This window comes from Uloborus diversus, unplaced genomic scaffold (genome assembly GCF_026930045.1).
Source record: "Uloborus diversus isolate 005 unplaced genomic scaffold, Udiv.v.3.1 scaffold_1082, whole genome shotgun sequence".
NCBI classification, from domain to species: Eukaryota; Metazoa; Arthropoda; class Arachnida; order Araneae; family Uloboridae; genus Uloborus; species Uloborus diversus.
In genome coordinates this window covers 4,235-17,368 of record NW_026557746.1, presented here as the reverse complement: position 1 = coordinate 17,368, position 13,134 = coordinate 4,235, and the positions used below count along the sequence as shown (strand labels likewise).

The following is a 13,134-nucleotide window of genomic DNA, read 5'->3' as shown; positions in this document are numbered from 1 at the left end:
ATGCAATGAGAATCGCTACTCAGACTGAATCTGCTCTCATGTGTAAAGAATACTCGTCCCCATTCATTGTCTCTCCAATTCCAGTGTTCCCGGCACTACAGAGAACGTTGCCTCCGATGGGCAGGCGTTAGAGGTACACACCGTATAAGGCGTCGTGTGAACAGACCACCACCGTGCAGTCTTCTGGCCACGGTAAAACGCGATATCGGTCATCCAGTCGCCTGTGTCGTGTGTGTGTCTAGCGATTTCTCCCGCTGTCTGCCTCCTGTTTCTTCTGGCCTGTAAGACAATATACATCTGTCATCTGTGGGTGTGGTTTCTTGTGGACGACCACTACTGAACCCCCGGATAGCTATTCCTGTAGTTTGAAATTCTCTCCAAAGTCGTGAAATGATGCTGTGAGCAATTCCGAACTTTGCAGCCACACTTGTCACACTGCGGCCTTCCTCCAACTTCCCAATGATTCGATCTCGGGTAAAAGCATCCAGATGTCGTCTAACAGATTCATTATTTGCCATTTCTCGCTGAGGCAGCAACTCGGTGTGATTTTAACTGCTATACGGCGTGCAATCTCTTTGCCAGAAATACTGATCTTACACCGACAACATGCTTTCTACTACTCAGACACTCCCCCATTACGTCTGCCTGCATATCTGCGCATGTGCTACCATACATCACCTTACTTAATCACTTGATTGGTCTTTCTGTCCGCTCTGCCTCTTCGTTCAGCTGATATGCTAATTTTTCGACTTAATCCTTAATTTTTGCACACCGGTGTATATCACGATATGTATCCAATATTTATTATGAAAATATCATGATATTTTCGATATTTATTTTTCGACTACAGTATTTTGAATATAAAAATTATATTATTATTAATCAAAGTAATATTGTTCATTTATTACTAAAAATAACCAAAAAGTTATGTTCTATATTTTGACGGTGTATTATTACATCATTAATATAACAAAGTAATGTAATATTTCTTTTTTATATTATATTCATAAAATTATTAGTAGCAATTTAAATTCATATTGTAAGTTCCTCATTAAGTATTAAGCATTGGTCAGGGGAAAAAAATGTCTTATTACTATGCACCAACTACTGCGTATTTTTTACTTCTGAATCATAAAACTGTAAAAGTAGTTAACAGAAGAAAAATGAGTATAAGCTATATAAAGTTAAAAATTTATAAAAAAAACCCTGACTGAATCTCAACTGTAGAATCAAGAGAAAAAAGTGAAAATCCTTTTAAAAGCCTTATACTATTAAAAATCAATTTCAATTATTTTATTTGCGAAAAAATAAAAACTAGCAACAGGTAAAAATTTTAAATCATTGCGTTTAATTTCCTTGTTGGCTGTGATCAATCACGTGAATAAAGGCTTAGCCTTTATCAAAATCTGCTTTAAAAAAAACGTTATAATTCAAATTCTATGTAACATGGAAGTTTCAAACACATTCTATTAGACGCCGGAAAAAAAATCTCTTTATTTTGGTAGTAAATTTTGAATTTTTTAAATATGTTTTCATTGCAAAAATCATGAAAAACCTTTTAGAGGTTTTAAATTAATATCTTTGTTAATTAATGCCATCCAAAGACACAACCTAGCTAAGAACACTCTCGATCAAATCTCCTTTTAAACAAATTTTTTGTTTTCAAAATCGATCCATCTGTTAAGGCGCTAGAGTGCCACAGACAGATACACATACACACAGATACGTCAAACTTATAACCCTCTTCCTTTGTATGTCGGAGGTTAAAAACAGCTAATGCTAAATTAACTCCATTAAAAGTGATAAAAATGTAAAACAAAATATTAGGTATATCTAATGAAAAAAACCTTAATTTTGAGTCTACATATAGAGATAATAATATAAGAAAATAAAGAGAGATTAAGGATGCATTTACTATTTTGAAGACTAGTTTTTGCGATTGAAAATATCGGATATATCATCGCCTCAGAGCAACGGTAAGATATCTTAGTGTTATTTCTGGTTTAGATATCTTTCTGTTGCTCTGAGGCGATATATCAAAATATCCCATATATATCAAAATATCAGATATTTTCGAAAATATTATGGCATTTTCGAACCCTGCATAGCATATTAATATCCATCTGTTGTGAAATTAATCCTTCTAATATGTTTTAAGTTTTTTTATTTTTTTCTAGGCTTGTGTGATTACTTGCGTTGAACCTTATTGGAAAAATGGAGGAGGAGCAGTTCAATTTGGAAATTCAAGCCCTTCATTTGGTTGAGCGAAATTACAATGTGAAGGATGATGATGATCATACAAATAGTTCAATTTTCTCCACTTCTGTTGAAAAATGTAAGTTATACTGAATTAGATTTTTTAATCTTATGTAACAAATGTTAACTAATTGTGGTGATGGTTAATAAATTTGGAATTTGCACATTTTTATTTATTTATTTATTTGTTATTATTATTGAGAGCATTGGAAAAAAAATAAGGAATTCTGAAACCATTTTCTTGTACGTCAATCCATTATTTCATTAAAAAAATGGTTTAATGCATCAAAGGGTTATTCAAAAACACTTCTATGCATAACGTCACTTATATTGGAGGCTAGTATATAACACGTTGTATATCATTAAAAGAAATGTGCTGTGCATCATATTACAGTCTGAGCACATTCGTGATAGCTGATTGCTAAAGAAAGATATTTCAAAAACAACACTTTTATGCATGACGTCATTTATATTGGAAGCTAGTATACAAGGTGAATCAGTACTGAATTTATAGAGACCTTCAGGGCAGATAGAGTACACCTAGACGATGGGAAATCACATAGCAATACATGGTCGGGAACACTTTCTTATACGATAGTGACGACACAAAGTACAAGAAAGACAGGAAATGAATAAGAGGAGAAAACATGTTTATTATTTTTAATTCAGCAAAAATGCTGGTAAGTTTTGCCTGGTGTACACGGTAGATGTCGTTACGTAAACCGAAGCATCAGATGATGTGCAGGTGCACGCGTGGTTTTTGTTGCCGCTCTCGTTTTGATGTTCGATCTTCAATGCGCGGACATGTGAGCAGGGTTGGTAAGTTTCTGCCCAGGTGGTTAAAACCACTGGTAGAAACCGGTTAAAACCGGCATGACAAAGACCACTTTCTGCCACTTTGCGGCAGAAACTGGCAAAAAATCATTGTTAAGCAAAGTACTGTAATTTTATTACAAAATTATCACAGTTCAAAATCAAATGTTACACTGTTTGGACCCTGCAATTGCCTCTTAGAAAAGGTGGTTTCAAAAATCTAAACAGGTTCTCAATTTACTATGCACAAATAAGAAATTTTAGAATATTCTTAAAACAGAAGAGCTAGCAGACAATGCTTCAAGGAGCAAGCTATGTTTGTGAAACTTTTATCTATTGTGTAACTGGTCCGCCATGTAGTAACTGGGGTTGTGGTAAAAATTTAACTGGAAAAATAAGTTTTGAGAAGTGGGGCCGATTTGTTTTGCAAAGCTGTGACATTAGGTACAAAATTTAGACATGTAAAATTCTGGCACTTTCTTCTTGAAGCACATGACATGATAGTTTCAATCACAAACAATTTAGAGGAAGCATATAAGTGAGCAAATTACAATCAGTAATGCCTGTTTAATTCTGTATGTCACTCCTCTTTCCTGCACCCCTGTATGATTTTTTATCCTTTGTTAAATTAATCCAAACACTACGAGCCTCTGCAATAGGAAAGTTCCCTTTCTGAACTAAATCAAGAGCACTAGCATGGGATTTTATTTTTTTAAATGATGAAATGATTTTTAATTTTTTTGTTTACTTAAACAAATATCATTTACAAATTACTTGAGTTATTAAAGACATTTTTAAGTTTTTGCCAGTTTCTGCCGGTTTTTACCGGTTATAACCAGTTTCTGCCACTGGCATGGCAAAAACTAGTTTCTGCCGGCAGAAAGCCAACCCTGCATTTGAGGCATGCATCACGGCCTGGGATCGTAATTTCAAACACCTACTTTGATGACAGTCGTTGGCTCCTTCATGTTCTTATTTTCTTATTCTTTTGCTGTACTAAGGATAATAAACACGTTTTCTTCTCTTATTTGTGTTTTGTCTTTTTGGTGATTTGTTGCTTCTTCTGCACCAGGGAAGCATTCCGACCAGGCATTGTTTTGTGGTTTCCCTTCGTCTAGGTCAAGGCTGTCCAACTGCAAAGAGCCCACAGGCCAGAATTCCGATCACCGATCATCTGGCTGGCCGCAGTTTTAAAAAGTTGAACAATAACCTCTTATACAATAACAATTAATAGTTGAATTATTAATTATCTTTACTAATAATAAAGCTGAAAGTCTTTCTGTCCGTAGGATGTCTGTAGGGTGTCTGGATGTCTGTAGGATGTCTGTGACGCGCATAGCGCCTAGACCGTTCGGCCGATTTTCATGAAATTTGGCACAAAGTTAGTTTGTAGCATAAGGGTGTGCACCTCGAAGCGATTTTTCGAAAATTCGATGTAGTTCTTTTTCTATTCCAATTTTAAGTAAAAAAACTATCATAAATTACGAAATTATCATAACGTGGAACCGTAACATGGGCACAAGCCAATTGGCGAGATATGAAATTATCATAACGTGGAACTGTAACGAGGGTACAAACCAACTGGCGAGAAAATTCACCAAACTATATTTGTAAATGTACAGGAGAACCAAAAGACCTTTTAATTTTTCTATTACGAGCAAAGCCGTGTGGGTGCCACTAGTAAAACAATAAAACAGAAAGATTATAAAACAATTTGCTTACATTTTAATGGGAAAACTGAATTTGACCCGCCTTCTTTACAAGGGCAGGAGTGTCAACATCGATGTTTTTTGTTGTCAGCAGAAGAAGGTCTATCAATGAACTGTCGGAATGAGAGCTCCTCCGACGATTCTTGATAAAGTTCATCGCCGAAAAAGCACTTTCCAGGGTTCGTACGCTCCGGGAATTCCGGGAAAACCGGGAATTGTCAGGGAAAATAACACTGTCAAAAATGTCAGGGAAAAGTCACGGAGTTTTCAAATTTTGTCCTCCAAAAATTTTTTTTCCATTTTTTCCATCAAGGAATTAACTACCATGAGATCTAGTCTTCGTTTTTATTGTGATTTTTATCTAAACCGACGCTGGCACTTAAAAACTGCGATCGAGAAATGAACGTTTTTTTTTTTTTTTTTTTTTTTTTTTTCCCACAACGAAAAATGCGCCAAAAGATCGAAGATTTTCTTACATGGAGTCAGTGAGGGGAACGCATTTCTTTCTACTGCCTAAAGTTTTAGATGGGTTGCCACAACATTCTATTCGGTTCAGGGTTCGTACGCTCCAGGAAAACTTGGAATTATCATGGAAAATGACATAGTCAAAAATGTCAGGGAATTTTCCAAATGTGTCCCCAAAATTTTTCTTTTCCCAATTTTTTCCCAGGGAATTTGGTTTTATGAGATCTAATCTTCATTTTTATCGATGTATTTAAAAAAAATTGTAACAATTTTAAAGCAATGAAAAAAGTGGCGACCCAAAAAATCTTCAGCAGCCGCCATTTTTGGCTCTCAGTAGTTCCCAAGGGAAAAAAAATCAGGTGAACAGCAATTATGTACAAACTCAAAAGGAGAGAAGGCAATTTACTGCTTCGGAAGCACAACCTGTAGATGGGAAGATCGATCGGGGAAAATAGTTTTTTTTTTTTTTATCGGAAAATCATTTCAGCTACGTGTGAAACGCAGTCGCCATCTTTGGTCATTCACAAGATGGATGTAGATACGATCCTAAAATGCCTAAGTTTCTAAAAACAAAGCAGAATTGGATGTTTTCTTTAATTAAAAACTGATGAAAATAACAAAAAATGGTCTACAAATTGTTTTTCTATTGTTATTTAAAATAATTTTCTTGAGAAATAAAAAAAATTGTTCTTAAAACTTAATCTTATCCTCACTGCCTCGGACGCAAATGTGATAAAAACTTTTCAATGAATTGTAGTTTCATGAAGATTAATTATTTTTTAATTGTCTTCATGCGACAAATTAAAAGAGTTATTTCTTATTTTTGGGCATAGCCGCCATATTTGGTCATTCCCAAGATGGAAGTACACAAGACTTTTTAAGTGCCTAAGTTTCCGAAAACGGCATTGGATGTTAATTGCAATGCAAACTATTGAAAACAACACAAATTGTGCCTTTTTTTCCGGATAATTTGTAATTATTTTCTGGAAAAATGCAAAATTTAATCTTTATAACATTTTTTTGTTTTAATTGATTTAGACTCTTATGTGCTAAATACTGACTATTTTGCTTTTATTGTATCCTTTTAAGGATTATTAATTATTTATTACTACTTTTATACTACAAATCCAAAAATCTACATGTTATTTTAAATTTTTCACTTTGTCGCCATATTTGATCGTTTGCACAATGGAAATAGACTTAAACTTCCAGAAACAGAATTGGATGTTTATATCAATGAGTAACATTGAAAATAACATTAAAATGTGCAAAAAGTTGTGAATTTTTGAAAATTAACTAATACTTTCTGGAAAAGAAAATTTGAAATTTTAATGTAAGCGTCCTTTAATATGTGAAAAAAAAAAAAAAAGATTATTGGCATTGGCCTATGATCGACGGATGTTGATTTTTGTTACTATGCATTACATGGTATGCCAATTGATGCAACAAGTTAACCATATTTATACTAAAATTTAGCTTTGCATTTTGCTCAATATGTTTTGTGTAACCTACTTATAAGAAAATAAAAAGTATTGTAAACCAAAAGCGGATGCTAAAAGGTTGCTGCAGGACTACAGCAAAACGCTATAATATTACGCGTGACATCAAAAAAAACCCTAAAATAAGTTGAAAGTACTCTGTTTTCAACAAATAGTAAACAAATTAAAACAATTTTGAACAAAATGTTTAAAAAACACTTAAAATTTTGACAGAGAAAACAAAGGAAAAAAATCTAAGTTTTTTTTTTTTTTTTTTTTTTTAAATCTAAGGGGAGAAGTTTCAGTTCTTCTGCATTGCTACTTTAAACAATTTTAATTATTTTGAAAATATTACTATTTAAACTTAAATTTTTAATGAAGCGAGTAACCTGGAATTTTCTAAAAAACAACCTGGAAAACCTGGAAAAGTCAGGGAACTTTTTTTAACCAAAAGTGTATGAACCCTGACTTTCACATAAATATGTGCTCCCAAACATGGAAGTGACGAGCAGTGGTGTTCCCATAGGGTATACTACATATACGCCACATACTCTCGAACATTTTTTAGACATATAGCGTATGCCCTCAAACTTCTTAATTTTTCATATTATGATTTATGACATTCTATGTATATGAGCACATATACAAATTGGAGGTAATGGATTACTGGGAGTATACCCTCAAAAAAATTGATGTAAACATCACTGGTGATGAGAGCAAATTCTCAATTTCTTTTTCAAAATCAACAAAAGCCATAGAGTTGGGGAGGGGAATCTTTATTTTTAACTAATTGCAGGCAGGTTTTGCTTATCGGAAATGTTTCTCTCTTCCCTCCCTGTCTCCCCCCCCTATGCGAGGCAATACTACTTCTCTTAGGAGTTTGTTTGAACATCAGCGTGCAGCGTAGGAATGCTTGGCCTTTACCTGTAATGTCCTGTACCTTTTTATCCCACTACAATGAAAGGAGTAAAAGAGCGATCAAGAGGAAATTTCAGGGACCCCAGCTGGACCAAGAATGGGAGTCTCGGATGCTTCTTGATACCATAAAATGTCGAAAAAGAAATATGCTAAACGAAAAATTGGCTGGCCGCATGCGGCCCGTGGGCCACCAGTTGGACAGCTCTGGTCTAGGTGTACTCTATCTGCCCTGCAAGTCTGTAAATGCTGTACTGATACACCCTGTATAACAAGCTGTATATCATTAATTTGTTATAAGAAATGTGCATCATATTACAGTATGAGCACATTTGTGATAGCTGATTGCCAAAAAAAGATAATTGTCCCCCCCCCCCACACACACACAAAAAAGCAATTTTTTTCTAGTGGACAATTTTTTTTTTTCATTTTTAAGTATCATATTTTCCTACATATTATTTGCGGATTATGGGTTTAAAAAGTAAAACTAATGAGATGCAAGTTATACATAGCCGCAGATTATTTTATGAAAGTGTTTTCCTGCATTTATCAAAGTTAGTATTTTAATTTAGGATACTAAACTTTAAAAAAGTTTTTGAAAGAAAAGAGCATTAGAATTTAAATATTATAAATTTCTGAGTGGGATATTTTATGCTAGAAAATTTCCAGTATTTCCCGAAAGAAATAAACCCCTTCAGAGAAACACAGAAAAACTTTTTTCCCCCAAAATTTCTTTTTTTTTTTTTTTGACGAATACCATCTCTACACTTGACATTTCCTATCATTAACTGACATCTTGTCTACCCACTTAGTAACATTATCTAAATCCCATTGGAACTGTTTTACATGGCTCTTCATTTTGTACGATCTCTATCTTTGACATTATCAGCAAACATTTCATGTTACCAGAAATATTTTCATGAATACGAATTTATCAGCTTCAAGTGTTAGTAAATCTTTTTTTTAATTGGAAAATTATGCATTGATTAATTTCAGCTGTACATGTTCGTCAGCACTGGAAAGAAGCTGCCAAGAAAGCTTTGCATCTTTCTGATCCATGGGAAGAATTTCATCTCGAGCAGCTGGAAACTGAAGTTGTGTGTCGCTATAGATTCAATGCAGTGCGTCAGACTTGGGTGAAAGATGAGGTGTTGGTTAAAATCGCAAAAGAGGTACACAATTTTTATTTAAACTTTTTTGGAATCTTGTATGACATTATCCTCTAGTATTATAAATGCCTATTTCGATTGCTTGTTATCATCATTGTCCATGTCTCACCCAATTGTTTTAAGGTGATTTGCAACTTTATTTTGATATTTTGAAATAATGCTTGGCAGTATTTGAATGTTTGTTTGTTTTTGTGAAATCAGATGCACTAGTAAATGCCCATTACTTTCACCAACCCAAAAAACATATTTTACGAAGCAAGGTTTTCCATTTTTTATTCCTCTATGTGTCATTATAATAATATGACATCAACCAAAATGACTAATGAAAAATTGATTTTAGTTGTTCGTTAGTTCTTTAGTTGTTTTTAGTTAATGAAATTTTATGTGGGCACAAACTAAATGTTAAATGTTATACTAGATAATATTATAAGTTATATATAAATATATATACTATAGGACTCGACAGATGTTGTTCTGTTCAAACTTTGTAAATTGAAAATTTAAAAAATTTCAATAAACTATCAAGAGCTTGAACGTTTTATTTAAAAAAATATGTAAGAAGAAAATGTTTTTAAGATACTTGGTGCCACAATTTATCTAATGCCCACAGAGCAGCTCTTTCATTAGCTACTTTTCCTCGCGTACTTGAAAGATCTTCATATATTGCCTGATTCGTTATTCTCAACTTTGATAAAAATCTTCCTCTGCACTGTTTTTTGTGTACAGAACTACCCTGTTTTGCTTTATCTGGGCGGAAATAACAATTTTTCTTCTATAAGTTCCACCCGACTTTTCCTTTAAAGTCTTCCTGCCAGTGGCACCAAAACTAATGCTACTATGTCGGGTACTTTCTGATCATTTGATTGGTAAAATCTGAGGCGATGATTCATTACCGTCACAACACATGTTGGATCCATTACCACAGGTGTGACAGTAATCAATAATCCTGTCACATGGTTCAATTACGACGACAGGAAAACACTTTTTACGTGAACCTAGTGAAAGCAACCCAATTTCCTCCACTATTTTACTTTGAAATGTATCATGGGACCCAAGGTTGTTGCTTTCAAGAAATGAAGGCTTCACACTCTCTATGTTTTATCTATTCTCAATTGACATATCACAGTAAGAAGTTTTCATTACAAAAAGCAAAGCTGGCTTTCTTATTGTCCTCTGGCAACAGGTTGAATATTTATTTCATTTATCGCTCAACATTAGGTTAAAATAAATATTAATAATTGGGAGATATAACCATCTGATGTTTAAATAAATTTATTAATTAGCAAATACATTACCTCTTCAATCCATTGCAACTCTAAACCCTTCTCAGCTCAACTTAATCATACACAAAAAATTTCGTCGAAATTAGTCCGGCTGTTTTAACGCCTTACGGTGACAAACATATGCACAGAAGAAGATTTATATTTTTATGATGTATCGTAACCCGCTGGTGGCGTGATGGTTAGGCGCTGGCCTTCTACACCTGTGTACCCAGATTCCGACCTGGAGTGGCCAGTCGGTGTATTTTCAAGATGCAGAGAATCATCAGCGCCCATTATGTATGATTACGCATTTTGTAAAAGATCCCTCGCGTATTCGTTTTGCTTAGAATTCCTTCGTCAAAATTAAAATACGTAGTGCAAATTTCGCATCAAAGAGAGCCCAGGTGCCTACATCTGGTGGAAACTGGGCGTTCAAATTATACGTGCCATTGCCCTTGCGCCTTAATGGTGGCACATGAAAGACTGGATGCCAGATAGGGAGATCGCACTAGGTCTGCTAAAAGGCTAAATAGCCTAAAAAACGTAGCTCCTATTAGAGTAAGAAAAAAAAATGATATATCGTTGCCTCAGAGCAACAGTAAGATATTTCAGTGTTATTTCTGGTATTAGCAGAGGCGTAGGAACTTTGTAGAAGTAGGGGGAGCTGGAACACAGTATAGAAGTGTCTGGAATCTAAGGGGCAGAAGCAGAGGCGCAACCAGAAAATAATCTTTGGGGGAGGGGGGAGGCTTTTAAACGTTTTTCCCCATAAAAAAGTGGTTTCGAAGCTTCCATTTCTTATTGAATATTGCATATATACAATTGTTTATGGAGAGAATGAGGTGATTAAACTCCTGGTTATGAAAAGGAGTCGGTTAGTACTCGAAGATGAGCACGTAGAAATAGAGGTGTTTCGGGGTCTCTCCCGGAAAATTTTCAAAATTCTTGTTCTAAAATCGAACTTATAGGTGATTTTTGATAATGTTAAGGGAAGAAAAGGTTCGAATACCCTCCCTGAAAAATTTTCGAAATTAATGTCTTAAAACGCGATTATATACCATATTTGTTGCCTTTAGTGAAAATATGACCCGAAGGATTGTCCTCGATCGATTTTTCGAACGATTTACATCTCCGTCCCAATATTTCGAATTGGAAGTCCTAAAAACGTAATTGTAGACAACAGTCAATGATGGCAGGGGAAAAGGCTGTACTAGGGCTCTACTCTGGAATTTTTTCAAAATTGAAGTCCTAATAGAGAGCGTTTTTCAATGATGTAATCAGAAAAGGTTCAGAGGTTTCTTCTTAATTTTTTCAAAATTGTAGTTGCTGAAAAACGCGACTGTGGATCATATTTGTTGGCGTTAGGGGTCCAGCAATTTTTCTGAAATTGAAGTCCCAAAAACGGTATATTACATAATCTCCCATGTTGTTGGAGGGCAAAGCATTCAAAGGACTCTCTTCCGGAAATTTTCAGGGAATTGAGCCTTGAAAACAAAATTTGAGGCGCTCTGTAATAATTTTGGAGGAAAGAGGAGGCTTCGACAACGTAATATTTAGAAGACTTTCTTATTTTCTGAGAACTAGAAAAAGGGGAATAGATGAAACAGGAGGGCGGAAAAAACAGAACGTTGGATATGTGTTAAAATGAATTGTTCACTATATATTATATTATTCACTATATATTACATTGTTCAGATAAATTTTTAGTTTAAAGTCTTTGAGTCTTTGATAGAAACTATAAAATACTGTTGGCTTCTTTTCTGCAATAATAGATGAAAGGTAACAATTTTGGCATAAAAATATATCTGTAAATGATGAAAAAATCGTAATTTTGAGAAAGCAAAAAAAAAAAAAATAATAATAATAATAAATAAATAAATTATAATAATTTGAGTTTTGAGATCTGGAATTCAAATTATGTTTTACGCAATCACGAGTGTGTGTATGTAGGCGTATATGTTTGTGTCTGTGTGCAGGTATGAGTGTGTGGGTAGTTGTGTGTATGAGTGTTTGTGGTAGGGGGGATGTGTATGTGTGTGTAGGAATATGTGTTTGTGTCTTGTGTGCAGGCATGAGTGTGTGGGTAGTTGTGTGTGTATATGTCCGTATGTATGCGTGTGTGTGTATGTGTTTGTGTAGGTGTATGTATGGGTGTGTATGAGTTTGTTTGTACTTGCGTGTATGTAGAAGTAGGATATTGACGCTACCTGGAGATGGTTTTCGCTAGAGGAGCAACATCGTGAGGCCGGTCGACGGTGGTGCTGCAGAGGGTGCTGATGGGAAAATAAAATGATAGCACATCAAAACAGTCAAATGAAAGTGATAAGCAATCGTGATTGCTCAAAAAACAAGAATAACTGTAACTTCGTAAAGTATAATCTGAGGGGTCAGATAACTTTAAATGAGATACAGTGGCTCCCAAAAGTTTTAGTACACCTTGAAATTTTGTAGTAAAATCAAAATAACGCAAAACTGAATTCGAATATGAAGTCCTTTTTTTTTTTCACACCATTCCTATGCCATTCTGAATAAAACCCAGAAGTTTTTTTTTTTTTTTTTTCAAAATATTGCCAGATTTTATTTTTGAAATTTCTCAAAAGACGAAGGGTCACAGAAAAAAATACGCCACAAAAGTCATCGCACACTGAAATATTTTCGAATAAATTCATGATTAAAATTATCATAAGTTGTGTTTTTATTATTTTTGCATTGTGATGACACACTGTTGGCTTTAATTTTTTGTTTATTTATGCCCTAATATTCTGCTTATTATTTTAAAATGGCAGCTATGCCCATAAACCAAAAACACAATTCGAAATTTGATGTTTTTTCTCTCTTAGTAGCCGTAAATTGGTTTGAAATGTCTCTAAATTAGTTAATTTATACCATTCTATAGTGAAGTGCTTGATAAAATGCTTTAAAGACAAGAATCGGATCGAAAACAAAATAAGAAAATGTCAAATGCAAAGTTAACAAAGCGTGATCAGAGATTTACAGTTAAAAAAATACACCTTTGAGTGATGAAAAATTTTCTGCAGAATTGAATGAAACACTTTCGTTTAATTTT

General features: G+C 34.2%; 1 long non-coding RNA gene across 1 annotated transcript in view; it reads left to right on the top strand.

The window, feature by feature from the left end:
* The window catches only part of LOC129232104 (uncharacterized), a 30,121-nt gene extending 21,325 nt beyond the window's left edge, over window positions 1-8,796 (top strand). The window contains exons 3-4 of the long non-coding RNA XR_008581324.1: window positions 2,178-2,335; window positions 8,633-8,796. This is a non-coding gene — a long non-coding RNA (uncharacterized LOC129232104). The remainder of the gene's footprint in view (window positions 1-2,177; window positions 2,336-8,632) is intronic.
* Window positions 8,797-13,134: the final 4,338 nt, after the last annotated feature.